Source organism: Salvelinus fontinalis, unplaced genomic scaffold (genome assembly GCF_029448725.1).
Source record: "Salvelinus fontinalis isolate EN_2023a unplaced genomic scaffold, ASM2944872v1 scaffold_0002, whole genome shotgun sequence".
In the NCBI taxonomy this organism is placed as follows: Eukaryota; Metazoa; Chordata; class Actinopteri; order Salmoniformes; family Salmonidae; genus Salvelinus; species Salvelinus fontinalis.
In genome coordinates this window covers 2,515,589-2,530,681 of record NW_026600211.1, presented here as the reverse complement: position 1 = coordinate 2,530,681, position 15,093 = coordinate 2,515,589, and the positions used below count along the sequence as shown (strand labels likewise).

Sequence of the window (15,093 nt, the reverse complement as noted above, 5' to 3'; positions counted from 1 at the left end):
CATTTAAAATATTGGACATGTTGGCTGAATTCACAAGATGTGTACCTTTCATTTGCTGTATTGGACTTGTTAATGTGTGAAAGTTAAATATTTAAAAATATATATATTTTGAATTTCGCGCCCTGCACTTGAGCTGGCTGTTGTCATATTGTGGCCGGCCTCGGGCTTGCAGCCCAAAGAAGTTAAGAACTAAGCTATTTTTAATTTGCTGTCCAACATGTATTTTTTAGTAAAGTCTATGAATAGTTATTTGATTAGAATAAGTGAGTGTCAGAAATATATCCGGACATTCTGGTAAAAAGATGCTAAATTTTCCCAATGTCTAACCACGATATGTGCCGCTAAATATGCACATTTTCGAACAAACCATATATGTATTGTGTAATATGATGTTATAGGACTGTCATCTGATGAAGTTTGAGAAGGTTAGTGAAAAAATTAATATCTTTTGCTGGTTTATTCGTTATCACTACTGTTGGCTTGAATCAATGCGGTTGTGTGGTTGGCTATTGTAGTAAGCTAATACAATGCTATATTGTGTTTTCGCTGTAAAACACTTAAAGAATCGGAAATATTGATTGGATTCACAAGATGTTTGTCTTTAATTTGCTGTACACCATGTATTTTTCAGAAATGTTTTATGATGAGTATTAAGGTATTTCAATTTGGTCTCTGTAATTGTTCTAGCTGCTTCGGTGCTATTTCCGATTGTAGCTGCAATGTAAAACTATGATTTATACCTCAAATATGCACATTTTTCGAACAAAACAGATTTAATGTATAACTTGTTATAAGACTGTCATCTGATGAAGTTGTTTCTTGGTTAGTTTGGTTGGTTCTTGGTTAGTTAGGTTGGTTTTGTGCAAGCTACCTGTGCTGTGAAAAATGTCTGTGCTTTTTTGTATTTGGTGGTGAGCTAACATAAATATACGTGGTGTTTTCGCTGTAAAACATTTTAAAAATCGGACATGTTGGCTGGATTCACAAGATGTGTATCTTTCATTTGCTGTATTGGACTTGTTAACGTGTGAAAAAATATCTTTTGAATTTCGCATCCTGCACTTGGACGGGCTGTTGTCATAAGTGTACCGGCACCGCCCTGCAGCCATAAGAAGTTAACTCACATCGGCTACGGAGAGCGTGATCACACAGTTGTCCGGAACAGCTGATGCTCTCATGCATGCCTCAGTGTCGCTTGCCTCGAAGCGAGCATAGAAGTGATTTAATTTGTCTGGTAGGCTCGTGTCACTGGGCAGCTCGCGCTGTGCTTCCCTTTGTAGTCTGTAAGAGTTTGCAAGCCCTGCCACATAAGATGAGCGTCGGAGCCGGTGTAGTATGATTTAATCTTAGCCCTGTATTGATGCTTTGCCTGTTTGATGGTTCATCGCAGGGCATAGCATGATTTCTTGTAAGCATCCGGGTTAGAGTCTCGATCTTGAAAGAGGCAGCTCTGCCCTTTAGCCCAGTGCAAATGTTGCCTGTAATCCATGGATTCTGGTTGGGGTACGTACGTACAGTCACTGTGGGTGACGACGTCCTCGATGCACTTATTGATAAAGCCAGTGACTGATGTGGTGTACTCCTCAATGCCATCAGAAGAATCCCGGAACATGTCCCAGTCTGTTACAGTAAAACAGTCCTGTGGTTTAGCATCTGCTTCATGTGACCACAAACCACTTTTTATACTACTGCTATACAATCATAACAACCACTACAACTAATGCTCTACTATCATAACAACAACTACTACTTCTCTACTATCATAAGACCATTACTACTACTCTACTATTACAACAATCACTAACACTGCTCTAACATAATAACAACCACTACTACCACTGCTCTACTGTCATAAAAACCACTACTACTGCTCTACTATCATAACCACCACCACTGCTAATGCTCTACTATCATAACAACCACTACTACCACTGCTCTACCAGAAATAACAACCACCACTACTACTGCTGTACTATCACAACAACCACTGCTACTACTGCTCTACTATCATAACAATCAGTACTACTGCTCTACTATCATAACAGCCAGTACTACTGCTCTCCTATCATAACAACCACCACTTCTACTGCTGTACTATCACAACAACCACTGCTACTACTGCTCTACTATCATAACAATCAGTACTAATGCTCTACTATCATAACAGCCAGTACTACTGCTCTCCTATCATAACAACCACTACTACTACTGCTCTACTATCATAGCCACCACTACTACTACTGCTCTACTATCATAGCAACCAGCACTACTACTGCTCTACTATCATAGCAACCTCTACTACTACTGCTCTACTATCCTAGCAACCTCGCCTACCACTTCTCTACAATCATAACAACCACTCAACTACTGCTCTACCATAAAAACAACCACTACTACTGCTCTACTATCATAACAATCAGTACTACTACTCCACTATCATAACAACCACTACTACTACTGCTCTACTATCATGGCAACCAGCACTACTACTGCTCTACTATCATAGCCACAACTACTACTGCTCTTCTATCAGAACAACCACTACTACTACTGCTCTACTATCACAACCAGCACTACTACTACTGCTCTACTATCATAGCAACCAGCACTACTACTGCTCTACCATTATAACCACCACCAATACTACTGCTCTACTATCATAGCCACCACTACTACTACTGCTCTACTATCATAACAACCACTACTACCGCTCTTCTATCATAACAACCACTACTACCGCTCTTCTATCATAACAACCACTACTACTACTGCTCTACTATCATAACAAACGGGTGTCCTGACTCTCTGAGGTCATTAAAGATCCCATGGCACTTATCGTAAGAGTAGGGGTGTTAACCCCGGTGTCCTGGCTAAATTACCAATCTGGCCCTCAAACCATCATGGTCACCTAATAATCCCCAGTTTACAATTGGCTCATTCATCCCCCTCCTCTCCCCTGTAAATATTCCCCAGGTCGTTGCTGCAAATGAGAACTTGTTCTCAGTCAACTTACCTGGTAAAATAACGGTAAAATAAATAAAAATAAAACAACCACTACTACTGCTCTACTATCATAACAACCGGCACTTCTAATGCTCTACTATCATAACAACCACTACTACTGCTTTTCCATCACAATAACCACTACTACTACTGCTCTACTATCATAACAACCACCACCACTACTACTGCTCTACTATCATAACAACCACTACCCCTGCTCTAATTTCATAGCCACCACTGCTACTACTGCTCTACTACCATAACAACCACTACTTATGCTCCACTTTGATAACAACCACTACTACTACTGCTCTACTATCATAGCAACCAGCACTACTACTGCTCTACTATCATAGCAACCTCTACTACTACTGCTCTACTATCCTAGCAACCTCGCCTACCACTTCTCTACAATCATAACAACCACTCAACTACTGCTCTACCATAAAAACAACCACTACTACTGCTCTACTATCATAACAATCAGTACTACTACTCCACTATCATAACAACCACTACTACTACTGCTCTACTATCATGGCAACCAGCACTACTACTGCTCTACTATCATAGCCACAACTACTACTGCTCTTCTATCAGAACAACCACTACTACTACTGCTCTACTATCACAACCAGCACTACTACTACTGCTCTACTATCATAGCAACCAGCACTACTACTGCTCTACTATCATAGCAACCGCTACTACTACTGCTCTACTATCATAACAACCACTACTACTACTGCTCTACTATCATAACAACCACTACTACTACTGCTCTACTATCATAACAACCACTACTACTACTGCTCTACTATCATAACAACCACTACTACTACTGCTCTACTATCATAACAACCACTTCTACTACTGCTCTACCATCATAACAACCACTACTACTACTACTGCTATACTATCAAAACAACCACTACTACTACTACTGCTCTACTATCATAACAACCACTACTACTACTGCTCTACTGTCATAACAACCACTACTACTTCTCTACTATCATAAGACCATTACTACTACTCTACTCATGGATTTCCAAGATGGGGTAGCAGTGTAGACGTGTTTCTTTAGTCCTCTCGTGTACGTTTTGTATTTTTTCGTATTTCTTGTATATATTTTAAAAATTTTGATCTATCTCTTTTCGATTTTTAATTCGATTATACCTTCTGGTAACCTACCTCACCCAATGTGATACGGAATCGCTATTATTTTTTAACTTTGGAACTCTTTCAAGAACCCCCAGTAGCTAACGAGCTAATCAGCTAACAGCTAATTTAGCCATTTTTTGCCGCTGCTAGCAGCTTTTACCTTCTGCACAGACACCAGCCCTGTTATTAGCCTGGATATTACTCACCAATTTACCAGCATCGGACTGTCTCTCGACAACAACGCCGGATTCCTGCCGTAATCCCTGAGCCACCACTTCTGATCCTCACAGCTAGCTTGCAGCTAGCGCAGCTAGCGCCACTGCCACGAAGCTAGCACCAGTTAGCAAACACAATTCTACAATTCACAACCTCTCTTTCGCCATCGCCATCCGGCTTGGATTCTCTGTCGACACGACCACGTCTGGTCTGCAGACGAATACCCCATCCGCTGTGCCCTCAACCGGCACCCGTCTGAGCAGACCCCCTCCGTCTGAGCAGACCACCCCCCGGGCTACTAACTTTAAACGCCGCGTGCTAGCTTAGTGGAGGCCTCCCTGCTCCATCTATGGCTGCCCCCTGGACACTATGATCACTTGGCTACATAGCTGATGCCTGCTTGACTGTCCATTAATTCACGGTACTCCATTCTGTTTATTTGTGTTTTATCTGTCGGCTCTGTGCTTTAACTCAGGATCTGTGTGTAGTTAATCCGACCCTCTCTGCCTAGTCGTCGCCATTTTTACCTGCTGTTGCTGTGTTAGCTGACTAGCTGCTGTTATCTCACCTGTTGTTTAAGCTAGCTCTCCCAATCAAGACCTGCAATCACTTTATGCCTTATTGTATGTCTCTCTCAAATATCAATATGCCTTGCATACTGTTGTTCAGGCTAGTTATCATTGTTTTGGTTTGCAATGGACCCCGTAGTTCCACTCTCCTTACCTCTGATACCTCCTTTGTCCCACCTCCCACACATGCGGTGACCTCACCCATTGAGACCAGCATGTCCAGAGATACAACCTCTCTTATCATCACCCAGTGCCTGGGCTTGCCTCCGCTGTACCCGTGCCCCACCATACCCCGGTCTGCACATTATGCCCAGAATCTATTCTACCACGCCCATAAATCTGCTCTTTTTATTCCTTGTCCCCAACGCTCTAGGCGACCAGTTTTGATAGCCTTTAGCCGCACCCTCATCCTACTACTCCTCTGTTCCTCGGGTGATGTGGAGGTAAACCCAGGCCCTGCATGTCCCCAAGCACCCTCATTTGTTGACTTCTGTGATCGAAAAAGCCTTGGCCTCATGCATGTCAACATCAGAAGCCTCCGCCCTAAGTTTGCCTTACTCACCGCTTTAGCACACTCTGCCAACCCTGATGTCCTTGCCGTGTCCGAATCCTGGCTTAGGAACGCCACCAAATATTCTGAGATTTCCATACCCAACTATAACACTTTCCGTCAAGATAGAACTGCCAAAGGGGGAGGAGTTGCAATCTACTGTAGAGATAGCCTGCAAAGTTCTGTCATACTTTCCAGGTCTATGCCCAAACAGTTCGAACTTCTAATTTGAAAAATGTATCTCTCCAGAAATAAGTCTCTCACTGTTGCCGCCTGCTACCGACCCCCCTCAGCTCCCAGCTGTGCCCTGGACACCATCTGTGAATTGATCGCTCCCCATCTAGCTTCAGAGTTTGTTCTGTTAGGTGACCTAAACTGGGATATGCTTAACACCCCGGCAGTCCTACAATCTAAGCTTGATGCCCTCAATCTCACACAAATCATCAAGGAACCCACCAGGTACAACCCTAAATCCGTAAACATGGGCACCGTAATAGACATTATCCTGACCAACTTGCCCTCCAAATACACCTCTGCTGTCTTCAATCAAGATCTCAGCGATCACTGCCTCATTGCCTGTATCCGCCACGGGTCCGCGGTCAAACGACCACCCCTCATCACTGTCAAACGCTCCCTAAAACACTTCTGCGAGCAGGCCTTTCTAATCGACCTGGCCCGGGTACCCTGGAAGGATATTGACCTCATCCCGTCAGTTGAGGATGCCTGGTCATTCTTTAAAAGTTACTTCCTCACCATATTAGACAAGCATGCTCCGTTCAAAAAATGCAGAACCAAGAACAGATATAGCCCTTGGTTCACTCCAGACCTGACTGCCCTCGACCAGCACAAAAACATCCTGTGGCGAACTGCAATAGCATCGAAGAGCCCCCGCGATATGCAACTGTTCAGGGAAGTCAGGAACCTATACACGCAGTCAGTCAGGAAAGCAAAGGCCAGCTTTTTCAAGCAGAAATTTGCATCCTGTGGCTCAAAACTCCAAAAAGTTCTGGGATACTGTAAAGTCCATGGAAAACAAGAGCACCTCCTCCCAGCTGCTCACTGCACTGAGGCTAGGTAACACAGTCACCACTGATAAGTCTGTGATAATCGAAAACTTCAACAAACATTTCTCAATGGCTGGCCATGCCTTCCTCCTGGCGACTCCAACCTTGGCCAACAGCCCCGCCCCCCCCCCCGCTGCTACTCGCCCAAGCCTCCCCAGGTTCTCCTTTACCCATATCCAGATAGCAGATGTTCTGAAAGAGCTGGAAAACCTGGACCCATACAAATCAGCTGGGCTTGACAATCTGGACCCCCTATTTCTGAAACTGTCCGCCGCCATTGTCGCATCCCCTATTACCAGCCTGTTCAACCTCTCCTTCGTATCATCTGAGATCCCCAATAATTGGAAAGCTGCCGCGGTCATCCCCCTCTTCAAAGGGGGAGACACCCTGGACCCAAACTGTTACAGACCTATATCCATCCCGCCCTGCCTATCTAAGGTCTTCGAAAGCCAAGTCAACAAACAGATCACTGACCATCACGAATCCCACCGTACCTTCTCCGCTGTGCAATTCGGTTTCCGAGCCGGTCACGGGTGCACCTCAGCCACGCTCAAGGTACTAAACGATATCATAACCGCCATCGATAAAAGACATTACTGTGCAGCCGTCTTCATCGACCTGGCCAAGGCCATCACCATATTCTTATCGGCAGACTCAATAGACTCGGTTTTTCTAATGACTGCCTTGCCTGGTTCACCAACTACTTTGCAGACAGAGTTCAGTGTGTCAAACCAGAGGGCATGTTGTCCGGTCCTCTGGCAGTCTCTATGGGGGTACCACAGGGTTCAATTCTCGGGCCGACTCTTTCTCTGTATACATCAATGATGTTGCTCTTGCTGCGGGCGATTCCCTGATCCACCTCTACGCAGACGACACCATTCTGTATACTTCCGGCCCTTCCTTGGACACTGTGCTATCTAACCTCCAAACGAGCTTCAATGCCATACAACACTCCTTCCGTGGCCTCCAACTGCTCTTAAACGCTAGTAAAACCAAATGCATGCTTTTCAACCGTTCGCTGCCTGCACCCGCACGCCCGACTAGCATCACCACCCTGGACGGTTCCGACCTAGAATATGTGGACATCTATAAGTACCTAGGTGTCTGGCTAGACTGCAAACTCTCCTTCCAGACTCATATCAAACATCTCCAATCCAAAATCAAATCTAGAGTCGGCTTTCTATTCCGCAACAAAGCCTCCTTCACTCACGCCGCCAAACTTACCCTTCTAAAACTGACTATCCTACCGATCCTCGACTTCGGCGATGTCATCTACAAAATAGCTTCCAATACTCTACTCAGCAAACTGGATGCAGTTTATCACAGTGCCATCCGTTTTGTTACTAAAGCACCTTATACGACCCACCACTGCGACCTGTATGCCCTAATCGGCTGGCCCTCGCTACATGTTCGTCGTCAGACCCACTGGCTCCAAGTCATCTACAAGGCTATGCTAGGTAAAGTGCCGCCTTATCTCAGTTCACTGGTCACGATGGCTACACCCACCCGTAGCACGCGCTCCAGCAGGTGTATCTCACTGATCATCCCTAAAGCCAAAACCTCATTTGGACGCCTTTCCTTCTAGTTCTCTGCTGCCTGCGACTGGAACGAATTGCAAAAATCCCTGAAGTTGGAGACTTTTATCTCCCTCAACAACTTTAAAAATCTGCTATCCGAGCAGCTAACCGATCGCTGCAGCTGTACATAATCCATCTGTAAACTACCCACCCAATTTACCTACCTCACCCCCCATACTGCTTTTATTTATTTACTTTTCTGCTCTTTTGCACACCAGTATCTCTTCTTGCACATGATCATCTGATGATTTATCACTCCAGTGTTAATCTGCTAAATTGTAATTATTCGATTTATTGCCTACCTCATGCCTTTTGCACACATTGTACATAGATTCTCTTTTTTTCTACCATGTTATTGACTTGTTAATTGTTTACTCCATGTGTAACTCTGTGTTGTTGTCTGCTCACACTGCTATGCTTTATCTTGGCCAGGTCGCAGTTGCAAATGAGAACTTGTTCTCAACTAGCCTACATGGATAAATAAAGGTGAAAAAATAAAAAAAATAAAAAAATAAAAATAACAACCACTACTACTGCTCTACTATCATAACAACCAGAACTTCTACTGCTCTACTATCATGACAACCACTACTACTGCTCTACTATCATAACAACCACTACTACTGCTCTACTATCATAACAACCACTACTACTACTGCTTTTCCATCACAACAACCACTACTACTACTACTCTACTATCATAACAACCACCACCACTACTACTGCTCTACTATCATAACAACCACCACCACTACTACTGCTCTACTATCATAACAACCACCACTACTACTGCTCTACTATCAAAACAACCACTACTACTACTACTTTACTATCATAGCCACCACTACTACTACTGCTCTACTACCATAACAACCACTACTTCTGCTCTACTATCATATCAACCACTACTCCTGCTCTACTATCATAGCAACCAGCACTACTACTGCTCTACTATCATAGCACCCGCTACTACTACTGCTCACCTATCATTGCAACCGCTACTACTACTGCTCTACTATCATAGCCACCACTACTACTTCTGCTCTACTATCATAGCAACCAGCACTAATTCTGATCTACTATCATAACAACCACTACTACCACATGCTCTACTATCATAACAACCACTACTACTACTGCTCTACTATCATAACAACCACTACTACTACTGCTCTACTATCATAACAACCACTACTACTACTCTACTATCATAACAACCACTACTACTACTGCTCTACTATCATAACAACCACTACTACTACTCTACTATCATAAAAACCACTACTACTACTGCTCTACTATCATAACAACCACTACTACTACTGTTCTACCATCATAACAACCACTACTACTACTGCTCTACTATCATAACAACCACTACTACTACTGCTCTACTATCATAACAACCACTACTACTACTGCTCTACTATCATAACAACCACTACTACTACTGCTCTACTATCATAACAACCACTCCTACTACTGCTCTACTATCATAACAACCACTACTACTACTGCTCTACTATCATAACAACCACTGCTATTTCTGCTCTACTATCATGACCACCACTACTACTACTGCTTTACTCTCATAACAACCACTACTACTACTGCTCTACTATCATAACAACCACTACTACTACTGCTCTACTATCATAACAACCACTACTACTACTGCTCTACTATCATAACAACCACTACTACTACTCTACTATCATAAAAACCACTACTACTACTGCTCTACTATCATAACAACCACTACTACTACTGTTCTACCATCATAACAAGCACTACTACTACTGCTCTACTATCATAGCAACCAGCACTACTACTGCTCTACTATCATAAATACCACTACTACTACTGCTCTACTATCATAACAACCACTACTACTACTGCTCTACTATCATAACAACCACTACTACTACTGCTCTACTATCATAACAACCACTACTACTACTGCTCTACTATCATAACAACCACTACTACTACTGCTCTACTATCATAGCACCCGCTACTACTACTGCTCTACTATCATAGCAACCGCTACAACTACTGCTCTACTATCATAGCCACCACTACTACTTCTGCTCTACTATCATAGCAACCAGCACTAATTCTGATCTACTATCATAACAACCACTACTACTGCTCTACTATCATAACAACCACTAATTCTGATCTACTATCATAACAACCACTACTGCTGCTCCACTATCATAACAACCACTACTACTACTGCTCTACTATCATAACAACCACTACTACTACTCTACTATCATAAAAACCACTACTACCACATGCTCTACTATCATAACAACCACTACTACTACTGCTCTACTATCATAACAATCACTACTACTACTGCTCTACTATCATAACAACCACTACTACTACTCTACTATCATAAAAACCACTACTACTACTGCTCTACTATCATAACAACCACTACTACTACTGTTCTACCATCATAACAACCACTACTACTACTGCTCTACTATCATAACAACCACTACTACTACTGCTCTACTATCATAACAACCACTACTACTACTGCTCTACTATCATAACAACCACTACTACTACTGCTCTACTATCATAACAACCACTACTACTACTGCTCTACTATCATAACAACCACTACTACTACTGCTCTACTATCATAACAACCACTACTACTACTGCTCTACTATCATAACAACCACTACTACTACTGCTCAACTATCATAACAACCACTACTACTACTGCTCTACTATCATAACAACCACTACTATTTCTGCTCTACTATCATGACCACCACTACTACTACTGCTTTACTATCATAACAACCACTACTCCTACTGCTCTACTATCATACCAACCACTACTATTTCTGCTCTACTATCATAGCCACCACTACTACTACTGCTTTACTATCATAACAAGCACTACTACTACGGCTCTACTATCATAGCAACCAGCACTACTACTGCTCTACTATCATAACAACCACTACTACTACTGCTCTACTATCATAACAACCACTACTACTACTGCTCTACTATCATAACAACCACTACTACTACTGCTCTACTATCATAACAACCACTACTACTACTGCTCTACTATCATAACAACCACTACTACTACTGCTCTACTATCATAACAACCACTACTACTATTGCTCTACTATCATAACAACCACTACTACTACTGCTCTACTATCATAACAACCACTACTACTACTGATCTACTATCATAACAACCACTACTACTACTGATCTACTATCATAACAACCACTACTACTACTGATCTACTATCATAACAAGCACTACTACTACTGCTCTACTATCATGACCACCACTACTACTACTGCTTTACTATCATAACAACCACTACTCCTACTGCTCTACTATCATACCAACCACTACTATTTCTGCTCTACTATCATAGCCACCACTACTACTACTGCTTTACTATCATTACAAGCACTACCACTACTGCTCTACTATCATAGCAACCAGCACTACTACTGCTCTACTATCATAACAACCACTACAGTATCTCTCCTCCTGAATGCAGTTATGACAAGACATAACAAGATGACATAATATAACCTGACATAAGAGGAATAAGGGAATAATGGAATAGAAGAGGACGTCAGAATGGATGTTGAGAAGCGGCCCTTAAGGAAACGGGAATGTGAGAAACATCTCCTATCCTCTAGGAATGAATCTTCTTCTTTAGTAATCCCCACATACAGTATAATACCTGCCTATTACCAGATCCATCCTCACTTAACACCTCCTGATACTAGAGCCCTCCACCATACTGCACCATTGTTCAGCCTGGGCTACACAGAGGTAAGAGCAAGGGCATTATAAACGCAACAAATAAAATAAATAAAAGCAACAACAAATATAACCTGTGAGTGCACGTATGCTACAGCAGTTACTATTACTACTACTACTACAAATACTCTTAATTCTACTTGTAGTAACTTGGCAAGGAATGTCCACAAGCAATTCAATATTACTTTCCTTTACTTTCAACCTAAGAAGTAAAATGTGTACAACCATGTACAAACGGTACAAATACAGAAAAGCGATACAGCCCACTCAACCTGTGGTAGAGTCACATTGAACAGGTACAACTCTGGGTGATCATCGAAGGGGAAAAGTCACGGTCAAGGCCAATGCCAGTAATAACCATGAACCATGAATACCATGAATAGTAATCATACTATACTGCAGGTAAGTACAATATTCAAAGTGATTATTTATATGGTGTCCACACTATAACACTACTAATACTACTACTACTACTGTCCAGGGCTATAGTGCCAAGTTTATTTTAATTGCATCACTTCAGGATATGAATTGAAATTCAAGCCATGGGGTTGAAAAGTCCTCATAGTATTTATTGTCTGACTGAATTGAAAGGGAGCTGACCCAAACCCTGCTATTCTACTGACCTCTATACTACCTCCTATGCTGTCGTTGCTTAAATCATGCCGGCCCAGTCAGCCGTGTGATTTGACTAATGGGACTTCTGTTGAACATCATTATCCGTTTAGCCAGACTCCACAGCTACAGCAACAGATGGACCAGGGCATATTGGAACGCAACAACAGACTGAGGTACCTGTATAAAGCTGCCTTCTCAAAGAGAAGACAAGAATCTTTAGAAAAATCGCCACTCCAATGCACTTTCTGTGCCTTTTTCCACTTGACTTTGAGTGTATCTCTTCAGTCTTGACCTTCACCATTGACAAATTGATATGGATAACTGCCATATTGAAACACAATGACACAGAATAGGAAAAGCACACACACACACACACACGTTCCTCCAAACAAAAACCTTTTACTAAGCTCTGTCTCATCCCTGGGGCTTTCTCTCCACTTGACTGTGCTTTCTATTCTCTCTCTCTCTCTCTCTCTCTCTCTCTCTCTCTCTCTCTCTCTCTCTCTCTCTCTCTCTGTCTCTCTCTCTGTCTCTCTCTCTGTCTCTCTGTCTCTCTGTCTCTCTGTCTCTCTGTCTCTGTCTCTGTCTCTGTCTCTGTCTCTGTCTCTGTCTCTCTGTCTCTCTGTCTCTCTGTCTCTCTGTCTCTCTGTCTCTCTGTCTCTCTGTCTCTCTGTCTCTCTGTCTCTCTGTCTCTCTGTCTCTGTCTCTCTGTCTCTGTCTCTGTCTCTGTCTCTGTCTCTCTCTCTCTCTCTCTCTCTCTCTCTCTCTCTCTCTCTCTCTCTCTCTCTCTCTCTCTCTCTCAGACCATAGCTGTAGACTGTTTTTGTTTTGATGGCAGCCTTCTCTGTTCGCACCTCCAGCCAGCTCAAACCAGCTCCAGCCAGCTCCAACCAGCTCCAACCAGCTCCAACCAGCTCCAACCAGCTCCAACCAGCTCCAGCCAGCTCCAGCCTGCCAAATCTGTCAGGTGTGTCAGATCCACACAACACCTCTGACCTACTTGGCAGGTGAGGTCAGGTAGAGCTGGCGCTGCCACCACACAGCTGGCATGTTCCAGCAAGGCGGTTTTAGGGAACACACGGGCAGTAGAGGGTAGCGGCAATTCTGTCAAACTGCCACCCATGACATCCTGCCAGACATGTCCACAGACGCGTGGGTACATGGTAGCTGCCTGGGCGGCAAAGTATATATAATCCCCTGTTTCTATCAAGCCCTAGACAAAACAACCAACTGCTTCTCAAATCACATACAAACTACTGCTTGTATCAAACCCTATGCAAACGACTTTAGATGTCAAAAGGAGAAAGGAAACCTTTGTGCACTGCAGAGGTGCTGGTTGTGGATCAATAAGATCTCAGAGTCACACATTGTGCAATCATTATCCAGAGGAAATGGTGATAGATGCTATAGATCTCACATGAGGCAGTGTGTAACGACACAACTATTACAGTTCATCAAATCATCGGTCAGTATCTCTCCTCCTGAATGCAGTTATGACAAGACATAACAAGATGACATAATATAACCTGACATAAGAGGAATAAGGGAATAATGGAATAGAAGAGGACGTCAGAATGGATGTTGAGAAGCGGCCCTTAAGGAAACGGGAATGTGAGAAACATCTCCTATCCTCTAGGAATGAATCCTCTTCTTTAGTAATCCCCACATACAGTATAATACCTGCCTATTACCAGATCCATCCTCACTTAACACCTCCTGATACTAGAGCCCTCCACCATACTGCACCATTGTTCAGCCTGGGCTACACAGAGGTAAGAGCAAGGGCATTATAAACGCAACAAATAAAATAAATAAAAGCAACAAATAAAAGCTGTGAGTGCACGTCTGAACGCTCCGTTTCCCATGCATGGAGTGTTTTCCACGTGGTCCGGGTGTTTAACTCTTACCCAGGATGTTGTTTCATAGATTTTGGCACCAAATTGGCATTATCAGTGTGTAGGCAGCTAAAGGCTTTGTCCGCCACGCCCCGAGCAAAGACCATTAAACAACTAGTTAAGCCAAACAAGGAGCATCCTATTGAGACAATACCGTGTGTGTGTGTGTGTGTGTGTGTGTGTGTGTGTGTGTGTGTGTGTGTGTGTGTGTGTGTGTGTGTGTGTGTGTGTGTGTGTGTGTGTGTGTGTGTGTGTGCGTGCGTGCGTGCGTGCGTGCGTGCGTGCGTGCGTGCGTGAGTGCGTGCGTGTGCATGCGTGTGCGTGCGTGTGTGTGTGCAGACTGTAAAAATGACAATTAAGCATTAGTGTTTTGACAGCCTCTGCTAAAAACAGCCTTTCTCACTATTACAGGCTAAATCTCTCTTTCTCTCTAATCCCCGACTTGGAAATGGACAATGGACAAACATATTGCTATAATAACACCCTATCAGAATTCAATTATTGAATTATCTGGCTCACTGTCATCTCTATTTCTACTGAAATGTCTATATGTGTCTCTACTATTCCTTGAGTTTTAGTCAGTCTGTCTGTTTCATCCATTATTTCTT

The 15,093-nt window shown here is 43.1% G+C and overlaps 1 protein-coding gene across 1 annotated transcript in view; it reads right to left on the bottom strand.

The window, feature by feature from the left end:
* Positions 1–15,093, bottom strand: part of LOC129841915 (glutamate receptor ionotropic, NMDA 2D) — a 180,956-nt gene that overhangs the window by 40,677 nt on the left and 125,186 nt on the right. The window lies entirely within an intron of this gene.